The sequence below is a fragment of the Mustela lutreola genome, chromosome 3 (genome assembly GCF_030435805.1).
Source record: "Mustela lutreola isolate mMusLut2 chromosome 3, mMusLut2.pri, whole genome shotgun sequence".
Taxonomy (NCBI): domain Eukaryota; kingdom Metazoa; phylum Chordata; class Mammalia; order Carnivora; family Mustelidae; genus Mustela; species Mustela lutreola.
In genome coordinates, this window is record NC_081292.1 from 189,923,391 (window position 1) to 189,939,764 (window position 16,374).

The 16,374-nt window shown below is 41.4% G+C and overlaps 1 long non-coding RNA gene across 3 annotated transcripts in view; it reads right to left on the reverse strand.

Annotated features, from left to right (window-relative positions):
* Positions 1-15,557, reverse strand: part of LOC131828193 (uncharacterized) — an 83,776-nt gene extending 68,219 nt beyond the window's left edge. For 2 of the 3 annotated variants that reach the window (XR_009352281.1, XR_009352280.1), the window contains exons 1-3: positions 15,500-15,557; positions 15,120-15,182; positions 3,523-3,605 (exon numbers count right to left, since the gene is read on the reverse strand). This is a non-coding gene — a long non-coding RNA (uncharacterized LOC131828193). The remainder of the gene's footprint in view (positions 1-3,522; positions 3,606-15,119; positions 15,183-15,499) is intronic. The other variant, XR_009352282.1, reaches the window with a different exon arrangement.
* Positions 15,558-16,374: the final 817 nt, after the last annotated feature.

Consider the following 16,374-nt stretch of genomic DNA (forward strand, 5'->3'; position numbering starts at 1 on the left):
ACAGGAGAAACAACACTGCTAAGAATATTACTGGCGTACTTCTGGAATATTGCTGGAGAAACAATGTTGCTTGGACAAGGGCAAAGGTGGCAAGAAACATTTTGAAACAAGAGCTAACAAATTCACTTAATGGATTCAAGAAGTAAAGGAGAAGAAGCTAGAAGGACACCAACGATTTTGACCTGAGCAATGGGGGAAATGGAGATCGAACTTATTGGGCTGGAAAAGACAGGGAGAGAAACAGTTTCTAGAAGAAAACAAGACATCGTTTGTGACCACTGTACGATAAAAATTAGAAATTTGAAAATTAGACATTCAGATAGAGATACCATGTAGGCAGTTGGACACAGGAGTCTGAATTAAGAGGAGTGGTGAGAAGTGAAGCTGTAAATGTAGAATGCTTTAGCATAAATACATCATTTCAAGGTGTTTAGCTAAGTGAGATCACACAGGGCGTGAGTATAAACAGAAGTCTCAGGACACTGAGGTGCTTCAACATTCGGAGGTTGGGAAGAAGGATCTAGCGAAGGAAATGGAGAAGGAAGACCTGTCAGTGAGATCCAAGGAGTATCAGAAAGAAATACTTGACAATAAGTTTCTAGGAAGAAGGAGTTGTCAAATGCTGCTGAACACTTGATTTTCAAATTTAGAGTTGAAAGCCATTTTCAGCAATTCCATTCTGTCATTATCCGTGTCCCCCTGGCCTTATTAACTCTTATCCTGTCTCCAGCATTGCCCTGCCTTCTGACAACTGGTTCCCTCCTCGCAACCAAGACAGTAGCCCTTTTCAGTTTTAGCATCTCTTCCTAAAGATAGGGTAAGTAAATCACGTTTAATATGTATCAGGGGGCAATAGTTTAATAGTGCAAGAGATAGCAGAAGCAAAGAAAAACAGTCTTGAAAAGCAATTATCTTGGACATAAAATTATAAGTTGTTTAAATCAGGTGAAAATTTTTGCAATCGTTTATGCTTTTCTAATTTTCTTGCCTCTACAACTCATTGCGGCAGCATTACACATAGCTCAGGGATTACCCCAATTTAGGAGCTTCAGTTCTTCCCATTTTGAAAGTAATTCTGATTGATGGTATTAATATTATAATATTACATCAAGAAAAGCTATCAAATATTCATTTTTAAGTATTTGTAACCCCAATTTTCATTACACGGAATGACAATAAAGATTGCCTAGGACAATCCCGGCAATTTTACAAATAAATTTCAAGATTGATCTAAAGGTGTGCTGGTTTAACTCTGAAAGCTGAGACTGGGTTATCATGTCCGTTCAAGTGGTTCGTGAAGTACGGTCCCTAGAGCCGAAGCCGTGTTCTCACCTGGGAATCTGTTAGAAATGCGAGTTCACAGGCCACACCCCAGATCTACTGAGCTCTACACTCTGGGTAGAGGCCCGCCCCCGCTGTTTTCCACAGGCTCCCCCGTAGATTGCAATGTACAAAAGAGTCTGAGAAGCAAGAGTGAGCGAAGGGAAAGCGGGAGGGCAGAGGACCCAAGGAGAAGGACTAGAAGGGGCGAGAGAAAGGGAGCAAGGAGAGAGGAGAAGGGGCAAAACAGAAAGGAAAGCAAGAAAAAAGGGCCAAAAAGGGGAACACTAAGGAAAGAGAACCATAGTTATCCTAAGATAGTAGTAAGCAGCGAGGTGTCTACTAATTAGAAGGGCAGAATCATTACCTCAGACTACTGCTGTAAGAACTGAGAAAATTAAAGTAAAACACTTTTCCAGGTGCCCTGGCACCCAGTATTGGTGACATCTGTATAAAATGACTGGTCACAAAACAGCTCAATATGAAATTTGCTCAGCGCAGCCACGTTCTTTTTTTTTTTTTTTTTTCTATTTTTTAGGATTTTATTTATTTATTTGACAGAGAGACACAGTGAGAGAAGGAACACAAGCAGGGGGAGGGGGAGAGGGAGAAGCAGGCTTCCTGTGGAGCAGGGAGCCCGATGTGGGCCTGGATCCTAGGACTCCAGGATCTTGACCTGAGCTGAAGGCAGATGCTTAATGACTGAGCCACCCAGACGCCCACACAGCCATGTTCTTAACCTTCATTGCTCACCTTTATTACGAACTATCTAATCCACCCCTTGACTTACTTGAACTCTGCTTCCATTCCAGACACTTCATGACTTCCTTGAAATCCCCTTTACTGCCTACACTGGCACCCATCCACCTGACTTCCAGCTACCAGAAAAAGTTGCAAAGGCACAGTTGAGGTGGGGTGACACTCAAGACTGTCACAGCGGAAGGTTCGCCACTGAGACACGATCTTGGCAAAGAATGATAGAGGAGATTGATATTTGTTCAAGCTGAGAAAGGAACACTTTCCGTTTCAAAGAGAGAGCCAGAGAGAAGAGCAGCCAAATTGTTTTTTAGTATCGTTTGACTTCCTTATGGAGACTTGAAGATTTCCTGGAGTTTTATTACCAACAGAAAATACCTGAGAGGCCAACTAATTCCAAAGATTCAGCTCTTCTTCGTTGTTTAATAAAAACCATAAAATCCAGCTAGCTAGGAAATTTAAAGATAAAGAAACAACTAATTAAACTTAATTGGGTCAGTCTGGGCAGGCTGATTACCCTGCTTGGCCTCAGGAGAATCTGATCTTGGATTCACTGAGCACAACTTGGCAAAGGAAAGCCCGAAGTCAAGACAGGTGCTATATTTTTGTCTAACTGGAGATGTAATTTTTAGTGAGGAACACGAAAAAGAGGTTAAAAAAAGAAACAAGATACTGGGGTATGGCACAATCAACCGCAGACAAGTCATTCCAGACCCATTCTATTTTCTCAGAGTGGAGCAGAGGGAATTATTATAATAATAAGACAACAGGCTTATTTTATAGAAGGCCCTGGATTTCCTTCACCTGAATTAACCAAATGTATTTTATCAGGTTTTCTTAGCAAGTTCTTTCTTGCTTGCAACCCAGAAGAGAAATCTGAAAGAGCTATGTGCAATGAATTGAGTACATGGACGAAGGCCCAGTTTGAGGAGCCCACATCCCGTGAGTCATGGACAAGGGTGTTGGTTCTTAGAACCTGAGGACAATCTTATGCCTCCAGCCTACATGCAATGAGCATTTATTATGAAACCCTTTGTTTTGTTTTCTTAAAGATTTTATTTATTTATTTGACAGACAGAGATCACAAGTAGGCAGAGAGGCAGGCAGAGAGAGGGGGAAGAAGGCTCCCCACTGAGCAGGGAGCCCCTGCGGGGCTTGATCTCAGGACTCTGGGATCATGACCTGAGCTGAAGGCAGAAGCTTTAACCCACTGAGCCACCCAGGTGCCCCATTCCACCCTGAAAGCGCCCAATCTCTTCTGATCTCAGAAGCTAAGCAGAGTCAGGCCTGGTTAGTACTTGGATGGGAAACCCTTTGTTTTGAATGCAGTAATAGTTAATCTGGCTAGTATTGGTTTGGATTATACCAAGATAGAAATGGTTTTGCACACAGAAATTATTTTCTCTCCTAGGAAATGACTTAAGAATTTCAGTCCTGCATTTTTACCTTATAGGAGAACTCAAAGAATTAATTGAATTTTCTTCAAAGATGTATAGATCCCACGCTTCTCAAAGTAATCTGTGGAACACCTGCATTGAATCCATTAGAATCACGGGTTAAAAATGCAGTTTTTTAAGCCCCAACCCTGGCTCCTAAATCAGAATCATCTATAGTAGTAGGTCTAGGGAAAATGTATGCTTAAAAAAAAAAAAATGCTTCCCGGGTGGCTCTTAATAACCCTAAAATGAGAGAAATGTACTTCCAGTGTCTTATTGAATGGCAAAGTAGTTAAGAGTTTGAATGCCACCTCCATCAAGCCAAATAATGGTGTGCCTTACCTTAAGTAAGTCATGTTACCTTTTTTCTCGTGCGTTGGTAACTAAAATGAGAATAATAAGAGTACCTGTTCTCAAATGTTGTTGCAAATATTAATATACAGAAAGTGTTTAGTATAGTTCCTGGCTCAATAAATCTTGGCTCCAACTATTATTAACAGTCACACTATGGAGATAAAAATAGTAAGACATTAAAAAAAAAAAAAAAAAGTGGAGTCTCAATGAAATCCGTGTGGTGACCCTATTGTACTGTTGCATTTTCGCCGTTTTTGCAACATGCTAACTATTCTTCATTAAAAGCTAATTTTTAAAGTTTTTGAAACTTCTGGGGTGCCTGGGTGGCTCAGTTGGTAGATCATATGACTCTTAATCTCAGGATTATGAATTCAAGCCCTTGGGGGTGCCTACTCAAAATTAAAAAAAAAAAAAGATGAAAGGTTTTGAAACATCTTTTTTGTCTTTTACCATCTTCCTAATACTGTTAATCTCTTGAAAGAAAGAGAATACGCAGACAAGGGTATTTTCTATCGCACAAGGATGAAACAAGAGACCTAGCCTTTATGAAGTGTCAACCACGTGGCAACAATGTCCACACATGACCGTAGGAGGAATTAGGTGTAAACTTATGACCCTTAATGACCCAACAGAATGGCTGATGACCGAGAGGGGGAGAAAAAAATCTGAGACATTAAGCACAACTGTCAAAAAAGGATTAAATTAGTTACGTATATTATGAAATATGTTTCTCATTACTCTGGAATATGTCGAGTACATTTTTCATTAAGAAAAGAAGTAAAGGAACACTTGGGTGCTGCAGTCGTTTAAGCAACCGACTCTTGGTTTTAGCTCCCGTCCTGATCTCAGGGTCATGAAATCGAGCTCCATGCTCAACCCAGAATCTGCTTGAGATTTTCTCTCCCTCCGTGCCTCCCTCCCATAGTTTCTCTCTCTCTCCCTCTTTCAAATAAATAATAAGTCTAAAAAAAAAAAAAAGAAAGAAAGAAAGAAAGAAAAGTAAAAACATAGGAAGATAAAGAGTTTCATATCATGCAAAAGCCACATCTAAATTATCTGTGCTTCATTAACCATAGTTTTTATGCTATTCCTACAGATTGATATGCATGATCTCATTGAATTCTCAGGAAACTGTGCCAGGAAGATATCATTTCTTTTCACATGGAAAAGAAATAAGGTTAGCAAGATTAAGCACCTTGCTCACGGTGACACTGCACATTCAACAGGTAGCCAGCTGCTTCTGCCTCCAGACTCCTGCCCTTCATCCCTCTACCTGAGTGACAGATACAAAGGGGTCTGTTGAGTGCCCAGTACTGAACCAGCAGCCGAGGACACATGCCCTCATGAAGCTTTCAGTCTAGTAGAAGAGCTAGAAAATAAATACATCCTGATCGGCATTATGGGTTCTGCCCATAAGTGGTTTAAGAAGTTTTAAGAGCATGTCATGGGGAAACCCTTAACTTATTCTGTGGACAAGGAAAGGACTCCTCAATGAGGACTTATTCTGTGGGCAAGAAAAGGACTCCTCATGAACAATGAGCGGGGTCAATGAGGGAAAGGGACAGTGCTTGTAGTGAAGGAGGCAGCAGGCATGAAAAATCTGAAGCAAGAATGAATCAGATACTTTGAAGAAAAATGATATTCAGGAAGGCGAGCACCCAAAAGGAGGGCTGGAGCCAAGGAAGAAATCATATAGGTTATGTAAGGTTTGGGGAATTCACCCAAAAGGATAAAAACAGACATAAATTAAGCAGATGAAAGCCATGAGCAGATTTTCCAACTGGAGAGGCTCTCCACATGAATGACTGGCACAGACATATGAGAAGACTAGCTAGAGTTAGCAGTTTTCAGCCTCTACTCAACATGCTTTTGACCAGTAGATCCATAGCTCTCTTCAAGCTATACTCCTGCCAATTCAACTAATGCACCACAAATACAATAAGTACTATAAATACTCTGCAATTTCTACTGAACTATAGCTCCAAGCACCACCTCTTATCTTGATCTCGAGATGTACATCAGCTGTTCCTCTTGGCTTATTGTCTGCAGCTGTGTAATAACAACACCCCAAGCACCCATTAGAGTCAATTTTATTGGTAACTTCTGCTTACTTACGACGACCATCATTAATCAGCTTCTGGAAATCAAAGCCAACCAAAGCCGCTGTGCTGACATAGACTTGCAGTCCAGTGAGTACTAGATCCACAAGGATAGAGAGAGAAATAGCCTTTTTCTGTCTTGTTGATAAGTCACTGGCTGCCTTAATAGATTTTAGTTGGAGTCACCGCAGACTACAGAATGAAACTCATCAGGTTAATCTTGAGTAATGTCGTAGCCTTGAATGTTCCTCACACCTCCTAAACTTCCTTTTTTAACATTTCATTAACTGATTCACTGGCAATTAAAAATAGGCATGAGAGTGAACAACTGAGCTGATTTTACTCCTCTTTGGATTGGCTACCCAACTATGAACAAGATTACAAAGTCTGCCCTTTTGTTCCCCGGTGATTCCTGTTCTTCTTTATCTTAGGTATGCATCTGTCTCCTAAAATCTTTCCCAGGGCTAACCCAGTCCTGCTTTTGCACAACTTCCCTAGTCAGAGTTCCTCCTGTACTGTTTGAAGATTTAGTTTAGAACTCAAAAGTTTCCAAGGATGTACCCTACTCCTTGGAGGCTGAAGCCACAGAATATAAAGTGAAAATGGAAAATAAATAATGTATGTTGTAATTTGATGTTGTGATTCCCATCAGAGTCTACAGAGCAAATACATAAAGGTCAGGGCACTGCCCGGAGAGAAGGGTTTCTGCATCAGGGAGGTTTGGAAGGAAGATGTTCAGCAGGCTTTTCTCCACAAACTGATTGTTCAACGAGTAACCTACCACGGACTATTCTAAAATTAAGTAAAAACCGTGTGCCTGGAATTCCTTTAAAATATTCCTAGTTTAGAAAGATTTGGTGCACACTCTAAAGTGACCCTGGTGAGTCACGCCCTCGTGTAACTGCCTGCTTTTAAAGGAGGGTGGAAATTGCTGGTGCTTCTAAATGATAGATTGTAACAAAAGAGATAGGATGTAATGCCTTTGATTAAGTTACTTTATATAGCAAAGGTGATGCAATGTCACTCCCATGAATTTGTTATATTATATAAGCCTCTGACTTAGAAGGCTGGAGAGAGAAATTCTCCCCGTGGTGGTGAAGTAAGCAGCCATGTTGTGAGGAACTGATGGGGAAGCTCCCGTAGCAAGGAACCATGGGAGGTGTGTAGACCCCAGCCAAGAGTGAGCAAGGAAATGGTGCCCTCACTGAGTAAGGGACAGGCAGGGCCAGGTATGGAGAGATAGTTAGGGGGCTACGTGATTAGCAAATGTGGAGGGTTAAGGAAATCAGAGATAAGGGAGCACACCAGATCACCCTGTCCTAGGCAAGCTGTCCTGTGACAGTCTCCTGTGGTCAACCGAAAACAGCCAGACCCTAAAAAGAAGTAAGCGCTTGAAGATGTTATCAGTAGTCCTTAATCAATGGTGCTGCCAATAGAGAAGTTAAAAAGATTTAAGTTCCTTGCTTAGCTTTCAATAAAAGACCAGCCTAAAAGCCATCAATGGCAACCCTGTCGCGACCCCTCTCACTCCTGAGAGCTTTTTTCTGTATCCTTGGTTAATAAAACTTGATGGCTTTACTCACTCTCCTTTGTCTGTGAGATTAATTCTTCAACTCCGAGAGACCAGTACCCCCCTCTCGCACTTCATTTGTTCCATAGCTACAAGGAGATGAACTCTGTGGACAACTGGAAGGAGCTTAGAAGCAGAGCTTTCCTTAGTCAAGGCTCTGATGAAAATCTAGTACGGCTAATACCTTGATTGCAGATTGTTTGAGACCCTGAGCAGAAACCCCAGCTCATCTGTGTCTATACTCCTGTCCCCCAGAAGCTGTGAGAAAATAGTGGATTTATTTATTTTTCCTCTTCCTTCAATATGTTTTAGAAACTTTCCATTATCTTCTGCAATTGGGTTTCTGTTGCAGAAAGTATAACATACAACTAATTGACTTGGGGTCCTTTGTAGGTGATTAGGTGATTTGCTCTTGTTCTTTTCGTGTTTGTTAGAATTTTCTTTTCGACTTAGCTGAATTGACATATGTACAAGTTACGCATTCTTCTCGGGAGACTACGAATAGGGATACATCTGAAAGAGCAACACGCGGAGCTCCGACCCTAATGATGTGGGAAATGTTGGATTTCAGCACTGATGACCAAGAAAGAATCCTTGAGACATCTTCGGTGCAAAAAGGTGGTTTTATTAAAGCACAGAGATGGGCCTGTGGACAAAAAGAGCTGCACTGGGCTTCTGAGGAATGGCTGATTATAAACTCTGGAGCTGGGGGAAGTAAAGACAAAGGAATATTTCCAAAAGGACTTTCATATGCTAAACTATACTCAGATAATCCTGGAGCTCTAGCTATTATCAAGCTAAGGTTGTTTTTCCCTCTGGCAAGGCATTAACATTAAGACAACTGAGAGTTTCCTGTAGGAAGGTTATACTCTGCCTTCCTCAAGGATTTGTCAATGGGCTGCAGGTTATAAGGAAATTTAGTTTTATCTCCATTTCCTTCTGCCTTTGTTTCCCATATCACTATCACCAGTGAAACAATCACAACTGGTGAAAATTATTGAAAAAATAAATGAAGTCTCTGGATATTGTCCTATGGGCATATAGAAAACGGAGAAACATTTATTTAAGAAAAATCTATGCAATCTTCATAAATTATGAACAGCGAGTCTGGATTTTGAGCTTTTATCACCTTTCCCCGGGTGCACTGGGATCATAAGCCTACTCCAAGCAGGTGCAGCCAAGAACACAGGGATTCCTTCCGCAGCAACCTGTCCAGGATTGCACTAGCTGTCTTGGCAGGGCACACCACTAGAACTCATCCCACAGCTCTGTGAGGCAGAAGCTCTATTCCAGGCAAGAGTGGCTGAGCAATCTGGAGCTCCCTTTCTCCACCCAGCCCTCACTCCATTGGTGGAGGCCCCACACCAGGTGCATCAGACCAAAAATACTGATTCCTGATTGCCTGTCTCTGCTCACCTACAGGTGGGATAGAATTTCTCTGTCTGAAGAGGCAAGCCAAGGTCAGAAGTTAATGCCCCACTCGTAAAGGGATGTCACTTCTAGATAAGTGAGTCACTTTCCTTACCCCAAGGTCTAGAGCAATGATACAGAGGTTTGGTCGCAAGCAATTAAAATAAGGCTGTAACTCCAACAAGCTAAACCGCAGACCAGGCAGACATAACAGAAAGGACCAGGGAAAGAGCTAAGAAGATTCCACTTGGGGTCAGAGCAAACCTCAAAGGCCAGCTTCAAAGACAACCCCTGCTGAGACCAAAATTTAATTGGATTAGACTGGAGTTGATATAAACCCCAGGACATTGCTGAAAACAATAGAACAATCAGTCAGCAATTAGAGGAAGCCAGCAGCTGGATATGATACCATTGGAGTCAACCAGGTTTTTGGTTTGGTTTTTTTTTTTTTTTAAAGACTTTATTTATTTATTTGACAGAGAGATCACAAGTCGGCAGAGCAGCAGGCAGAGATAGAGGGGGAAGCAGGATCCCCACTGAGCAGAGAGCCCCATGATGCAGGGCTCCATCGATCCCAGGACCCTGAGATCATGACCGGAGCCGAAGGCAGAAGCTTAACCCACTGAGCCACCCAGGCGCCCCTAGGCAAACAATTTTAACAACAGAGATCAGAGAAAAAGACAAAAGAGAGCCCTGCTAAAGCCACTGTCTTCCCAGGGTGACTATGTGCAGTGCCAAAGGTGGTATCCACTGAGGCGGGACACTGTGGGGGACACAGATTTCACAGAACTAATCCAGCCAAGAAACTAAAAATATAAACAAACATCAACAGCCACAGCAAGCCCTGGAGGGGGTGCACCAGTATCCAGAGTTGGAACCCACAGAAAAAAATGGTAGAAATACCAAGGGGTGTAGCCACTTTGGAAAAGAGGTGATCCCTCAAAAGTTGAAAAATACAGCTCCATATGACCCAACAACTCCACTGCTAAGCATTGACTCCCCCCCACAAAAGAAAACATATCTCCACACAAAAAATGTATGAACAAATGTTCATAGTGATGAGAGAGAGAGGAGAAGGCTAGCTAAGGTCAAAGCACAAGCTGACACCCTGCAACTCTCCCCTCCCCTACTCCTGAGTGGGGCAGGTACAACATTGTTCCAGGAAGCTCCCAACTATCTTACAGTTAATGCCTTGCCAGAAGGGAAAACAACCATAATTTGACAATGACAAGGTCTCCGGTATCCTGTGAGGTTTTTTTTTTAACAAATAAAAATCCTTCTGGGGCGCCTGGGTGGCTCAGTGGGTTAATCCTCTGCCTTCGGCTCAGGTCATGATCTCTGGGTCCTCGGATCGAGCCCCGCATCGGGCTCTCTGCTCGGCAGAGGGCCTGCTTCCTCCTCTCTGCCTCCTGCCTGTGTCTCTGCCTACTTCTGATCTCTGTCTGTCAAATAAATAAATAAAATCCTTTAAAAAAAAAAAAAAATCCTTCTGAGACCTCCCTTTTCCTTACCTCCCCCAGCTCCCGAGTATATAATCAGCCACACCCTTCACAACCCGGGTGTAGCAGCTCTTTCTGCCCACGGGTCCAGTCTCTGGGCTTTAATAAAACCACCAGTCTGCACCAAACATATCTCAAGAATTCTTTCTTGGTCATCAACTCCAGATTTCGCCCCACCAAACCGCACCTATATTCAAAAATTACATCAATAGCATTCATAATGAATAAAAAAGTGAAAATGACGCAAATTGTTAGACTAGGCACCTGTCCAGGCAGCACTCCATAGGAAGTGGGATCAGACCAGGTAAGCCCAAGATGGTGGGTGCCATGACACGAAACCCCTGACCGAATAAGAAAGGAAAAGGCAGAAACTCTGCCTCCTCGCCTCAAGTAATGAGTATCTCATACCCTGTTGTTAACAACTGGCAATAAAAGGATAAAAACCTGGACCCCAGGGACTCCGCTTTCTCTCACTGGAGCTCTCCCACTCACATCTCCCGAGTGTACTTTGGCTTTAATAAGCCTTTCTGCTTTGCTTTGATGAAGTTTCCTCAGCCTAATTCCTCAGCCCAATTTTATGGAGGGGAGGGTGATGTTAAGGCTTCAGGAAACGGAGTTATGGGTCTCTCGAAGATAGACTGTTGGTAAGAAAGGGTCTTTCTTTTTTTTTTCTTTTTTTTTTTAAAGATTTTTTATTTATTTATTTGACAGAACACAAGTAGGCAGAGAGGCAGGCAGAGAGAGAGGAGGAAGCAGGCTCCCCGCTGAGCAGAGAGCCCGATGCGGGACTGGATCCCAGGACCCTGAGATCATGACCTGAGCCGAAGGCAGCGGCTTAACCCACTGAGCCACCCAGGCGCCCAAGAAAGGGTCTTCCTTGTAAATCACTAGGACATTTGTAAATTGAGGGAGACTCCTGTCCTGCAGAACTGTGATCTATATCCATTAACCATTTGTTTTTCCTTTAGGACAGCCAGGAGCCCCTGAGGAAATGTCACACATAATCACATGGGGAATGAGGGGTATAAGGTGCCAGCTTCTGCTTTGTTCTCAGCTAGCCTTCTGCTCCCTCATCAGCTTCTGTCACTCCTCTGCTGTGTTGTGTGTCTGCCCTTGAATTCCTTCTAGAGAGGAGATTAAGAATCTTCAGCTAGTCCTTTGGGACGGTCTGGGTTAAAATCTACCCAGTTCCCCTGGCAACAAAATGCCCATCAACTGGTAAATGGATAAATAAAATGTGGTATACTCATATGATAGAAATATTACGTGTCAACAGGAAAAGAATGAAAAACTGATACCTGCTATAAACACGAATGAACCTTGAAAACGTACTAGTGACATGAGCTAGCCACAAAAGAGCCCCTTTTGTTCCAAGATATAGAAAGGAGTGGTTGCCAGAAGTTGGAGACATTGGGAAGAAATGGTAAGTGAAAACTAATAGTTGCAGGGTTTCATTTTGAGGTCATCAAGATGTTCTAAAATTGTGGTGATAGTTGCTCTACTGTTGAACACGCTAGACAATTGAGTTGTACAATTTAAAAGTGAATTGTGTGGTGGGTAAATTATATCTCAATAGAATTTTTTTTTTTTTTAACTGACAGTGTTGGGGTGCCTGGGTGGCTTAGGCCGTCAAGTATCTGCCCTTGACTCAGGTCATGATCCTGAAATGGAGTCCTGCATCTGGCTCCTCACTCGTCAGGGATCCCGCTTCTCCCCCTGCCTCTACCTGCCACTCCCCCTGCTTGTGCCTGTTCTCTCTCTCTCTCTCACAAATAAATAAAATCTTTAAACAACAACAACAACAAAAACCGACAATGTCAACCATTTACCTTCCTCACTGGACTAATAGTATATTTACCGATTTTATCCAAAGTTTTGTGTTTGCCTGAGAATTTTTAGAACATTCCTCTAGTTGTGTGGTGGAGAGAAAGGAGAATTTTTAATTAGCTGGCCTCTGCAGATTTTTCTTTTCAATAATAAAGTATATGTTGCTATAAATGAACACAGAGCCAGGAATTGAGAGGTTTAATATTGCTTAGGAATATGGGGTTTGCCTCCAAAGATTCTGAGCCCTAGCAAATAGAATCCATATTGTCCCTTCTGTTCCCAAATCAATGGTTTAGTTCATTATTATTAGTGATTCTATTCAGGCACACAACGTACTTCTAGGCTGTGTTTTTTAGTTTAGGAGAGCCAGCCTTTAAAATTAAGCTTATTCACCACTCGAAAAACACCATGCCTGCAATTTTAGATCACCACACCGCATCTGTGCCTTTAAAGAAGAGAGTATAGTCACTTATATTTAAGAGATTAGAATATATATTTGGGTACTGAAACATAACTCTTTACTAAAGCAAGTAAATATAAATACAATTCTTTTAGAGAAAGATTTCTTTCAGAAGTAAAGACCTAGGATATATTTCTTAGTGACTACTTTGAAGGAAAAACAAAAAAACCTCCGTCATTTCCCTTTTAACACACATACACACCTCAGAGTGGGGTTAAAAATCTCTCCAGAAGTTTATTCTCAACCATCCTCAGCATTTGAGTGTCCCAAGATTCTGTTAACTTCTCTGTCACAGCCAGACTATAATCAGAGTGTCCACATTAACTAGGAAAATAATTTGGTTTACCTACCTAAAAACAAGCCTACTTGTTTTTAGAACTTCTTTTGTTTTGTTTTGTTTTGTTTTAAGATTTTATTTATTTATTTGACAGGCAGAGATCGCAAGTAGGCAGAGAGGCAGGCAGAGAGAGAGAGAGAGGAGGAAGCAGGCTCCCCGCTGAACAGAGAGCCCAATGTGGGGCTCGATCCCAGGACCCTGGGATCATGACCTGAGCTGAAGGCAGAGGCTTTAACCCACTGAGCCACACAGGCACCCCTTCTTAGAACTTCTACACCCTTCTGTACCCGTAGCAAAAGAGACTTCTAGTTCTCTACCTTACGTCTGCCACATGGTCATGATCATCCTGAAAGCCTGCTGTCACGGGAGCAGGGTTGCCCTTTCTTTTTAACTCCCTCCCAGCAATTATTTGATGCCTAAACTGCGGCCAGATATAGCTTAATTGACGTCTATCTGTTTACATTTTGAAAAATAACTTAAGATAGCCCCCATCCAGAAAAAAAAATCGTAGAAACTATTCTAAAGCACTGATATTCTCTAAATATCATAATATTGTGAGAACAACTTAAATATGACTTTTAAATAGAAATAGTTGTCAAGTTTGGCAAAATGCTGGACCTTATTGGGCATGAGTAAGAAGGCTGCATTTAGCCAACCACATCCAAATCAGGAATCAGGCCCTCGTCTAGCTCCTGGCAGCAGCAGTAAATTGATGGCAAGAATGGATCATTAAATTCTGGTAATTAGTGGGATATTATTCCGTCTATCAAATTTGAAGCATAATTGATTAATCCCTTAACTTTGAGATATGTCGCATCAATTTATTTTGCTTGTCTCAATAGCAATCTTGCCATGTTCTCAACACAGTTATTCCAAAATTATAGATCAAGGAATCAATATGTATTTACAAGTGCCATAAAGGTGTGAGTGCTCATGGTAGGCTTTATGGGGGCTACAAGAAAAGATAAAATCTCTTTTGTCACCAAGGTACTTAAATATTAGATAACTGGGAACTAAAAACGTAAAAGATATTTTGTAAGTGAAAGAGAGGGAGAGAGAGAAGAAGATGTAGTAAGTATGCCAAATGAGTAGTTTGAATCTCTTTAAAACAATGACCGCCATTACACCAGTTTTCGGATTGTCATACACTGGATTTCTGCCTCATGATGCTTCATTAGCTGCCCAAAGCCTTCATTATACTTGGTAGATATGAGATACTTGGTAGATATATTTGGTAGAAATAAGAATATCCTTATTTTCCTCAAAGATGAAAACTACAAAACAGCCTAATTACTTTTTTAAAGATAGAATAATCAATCGATTGATTGATTGATTTACTTGAGAGAGAGAAAGCACATGTGCATGCATGATGTGGGGGAAGGACAAAGGGGGTTGGGGGAAAAGTAGCAGACTCCTCATTGAGTGCCTGAGCTGGAAACCAGACAGAGGGTAGGATCTTCAAGACAGGGCTCCATGTGCGGTTCAACCCCAAGACTCCGAGAGCATGACCTGAGCCAAGTCAAACAACCACCTGACTGAGCCACCTAGGCACCCCAAAACCAGTCTAATTTCTAATGATAAAGGTAGTTTTGTTTTGACTTGCCCTTATAAAATATTGGCCTTTAAATTATTCCCATAACTATTTCTTACACCATTCTGATAGTCAAATTATTAGTTTCTACATTAGGCTGTCATTTTTATTAGTGAAGATTCTAAGGACTGTGGTCTAGATACCAGTTCTAAAAGTTTAATCTGCTAAGCCCACTAATACACAAATTATAGATTTGCCAATAGTTCACGTAGCTGGGAGCCAAAACAGTGACAATCTGAAAGTTTAAAAATAAATATTAGGCAAAGCATTTACTCTATTTTCATGGCTCAGTTATTTCCATTTTCATTGCTCTTTCAGAAACAGGAAACGTTTCATACCACATTATATAATTAATGATGGATGTGTGACCCTGTGTACATTTTAGTTCACTGTGATCTCTGGCTACATAAATAATTTATATCAAGGAAACTGCTCATATACAGGAAAAGAAAGCACTGACCTGGAGCTCCTTTATCGGTTTCATCTCTAGTAAGTGTCATATCATAATCCCTTCTTCCATCTCCTTTTAAATTTGATTAAACAAAGAGCAAATATGTTACTGCTGTGCAAGGGTGACACACTCATTAATCATAACATAATTTACAATTATGAGCTGCACTTGTTTATTATACTAAAATAATAGATGCCATATGAATAACTAATCTGATAATAATATTCTATTAAAAGTATTCAGTGTTACATTATAAATCCACACTACAAAGAGAATTCAAAGGGATTAGAGACTAATTTTGTTCCAAACTAGAAGATGTCATGTGCCAGCTCTAGTCATAAGATGGTCCATACGACATACATAAGGCATCTATTCCACTGTGAACATACCTGTAGGTAAACACAGAAAAGAAACCTATCCTTTAATCTTGTAGTATTTTAGTTTTAGTTACAAAAGCTGTTGTGTAAAGAGTACATGAAGACTTAGGGTTATTAAAGCAATATGTTTTATCATATGTGCACGAAGATAAAAGTAACTACCAATGTCTGACTTGTAACTCATGCTGATAGTGAGGAATTTGCTCTTTCTCGTGAATTCATGTTTTTTGTAGATAACAAGCTGCCCTGGGGAAAAGGGCCCTGGGGAGAAAAGGGTGGTAACCATCACTGTGCGTGCATGCACGCAGAGTGCTGCACTCTGTTAACACTCCTCCTTCCCCAGGAGCCTGCCTCTGACAGCTCCTAAAGCTCAGCACTAACACAAAAACTGAAGCAGGTGGATGATGGGAGGTGTGATACCGACATGGTTGCATTCCAGAAATAACTCAAGTCTGAAATCAGACAGACCTGGGTTTGAATCCTGACTCTGTCACTTACTTACTAAGTTACTGCAGCCCTGGGTAGATGACAACCTCTTGAGTTTCAAGTTCCTCATATGTAAAATAAGTAGAGTAGTATCTACCATCAAGATAATCATAGATGTCTGATTAATTAAGCTAGTATTTATTTGAAACAGGTCTACTGTGACAGGCACTATGTTGGGAAGAAAAACAACTTAGGGTGGCCAGCTGTCCTGGTCTACCCAGGACTTTCCCAGTTTTCGCAAAGAAAATCCTGCATCCCAGAAACTCCTCAGCCACAGGTAAACCAGGACAGTGAGCCATCCTACCAGAACATTCCATCTAACAGACTATATCTAGATGCCAGCAAGAATATGACCACAGTGTGAAACTATCGTTTCAGAGAGGAGTCAAAAGGGAAAGTGG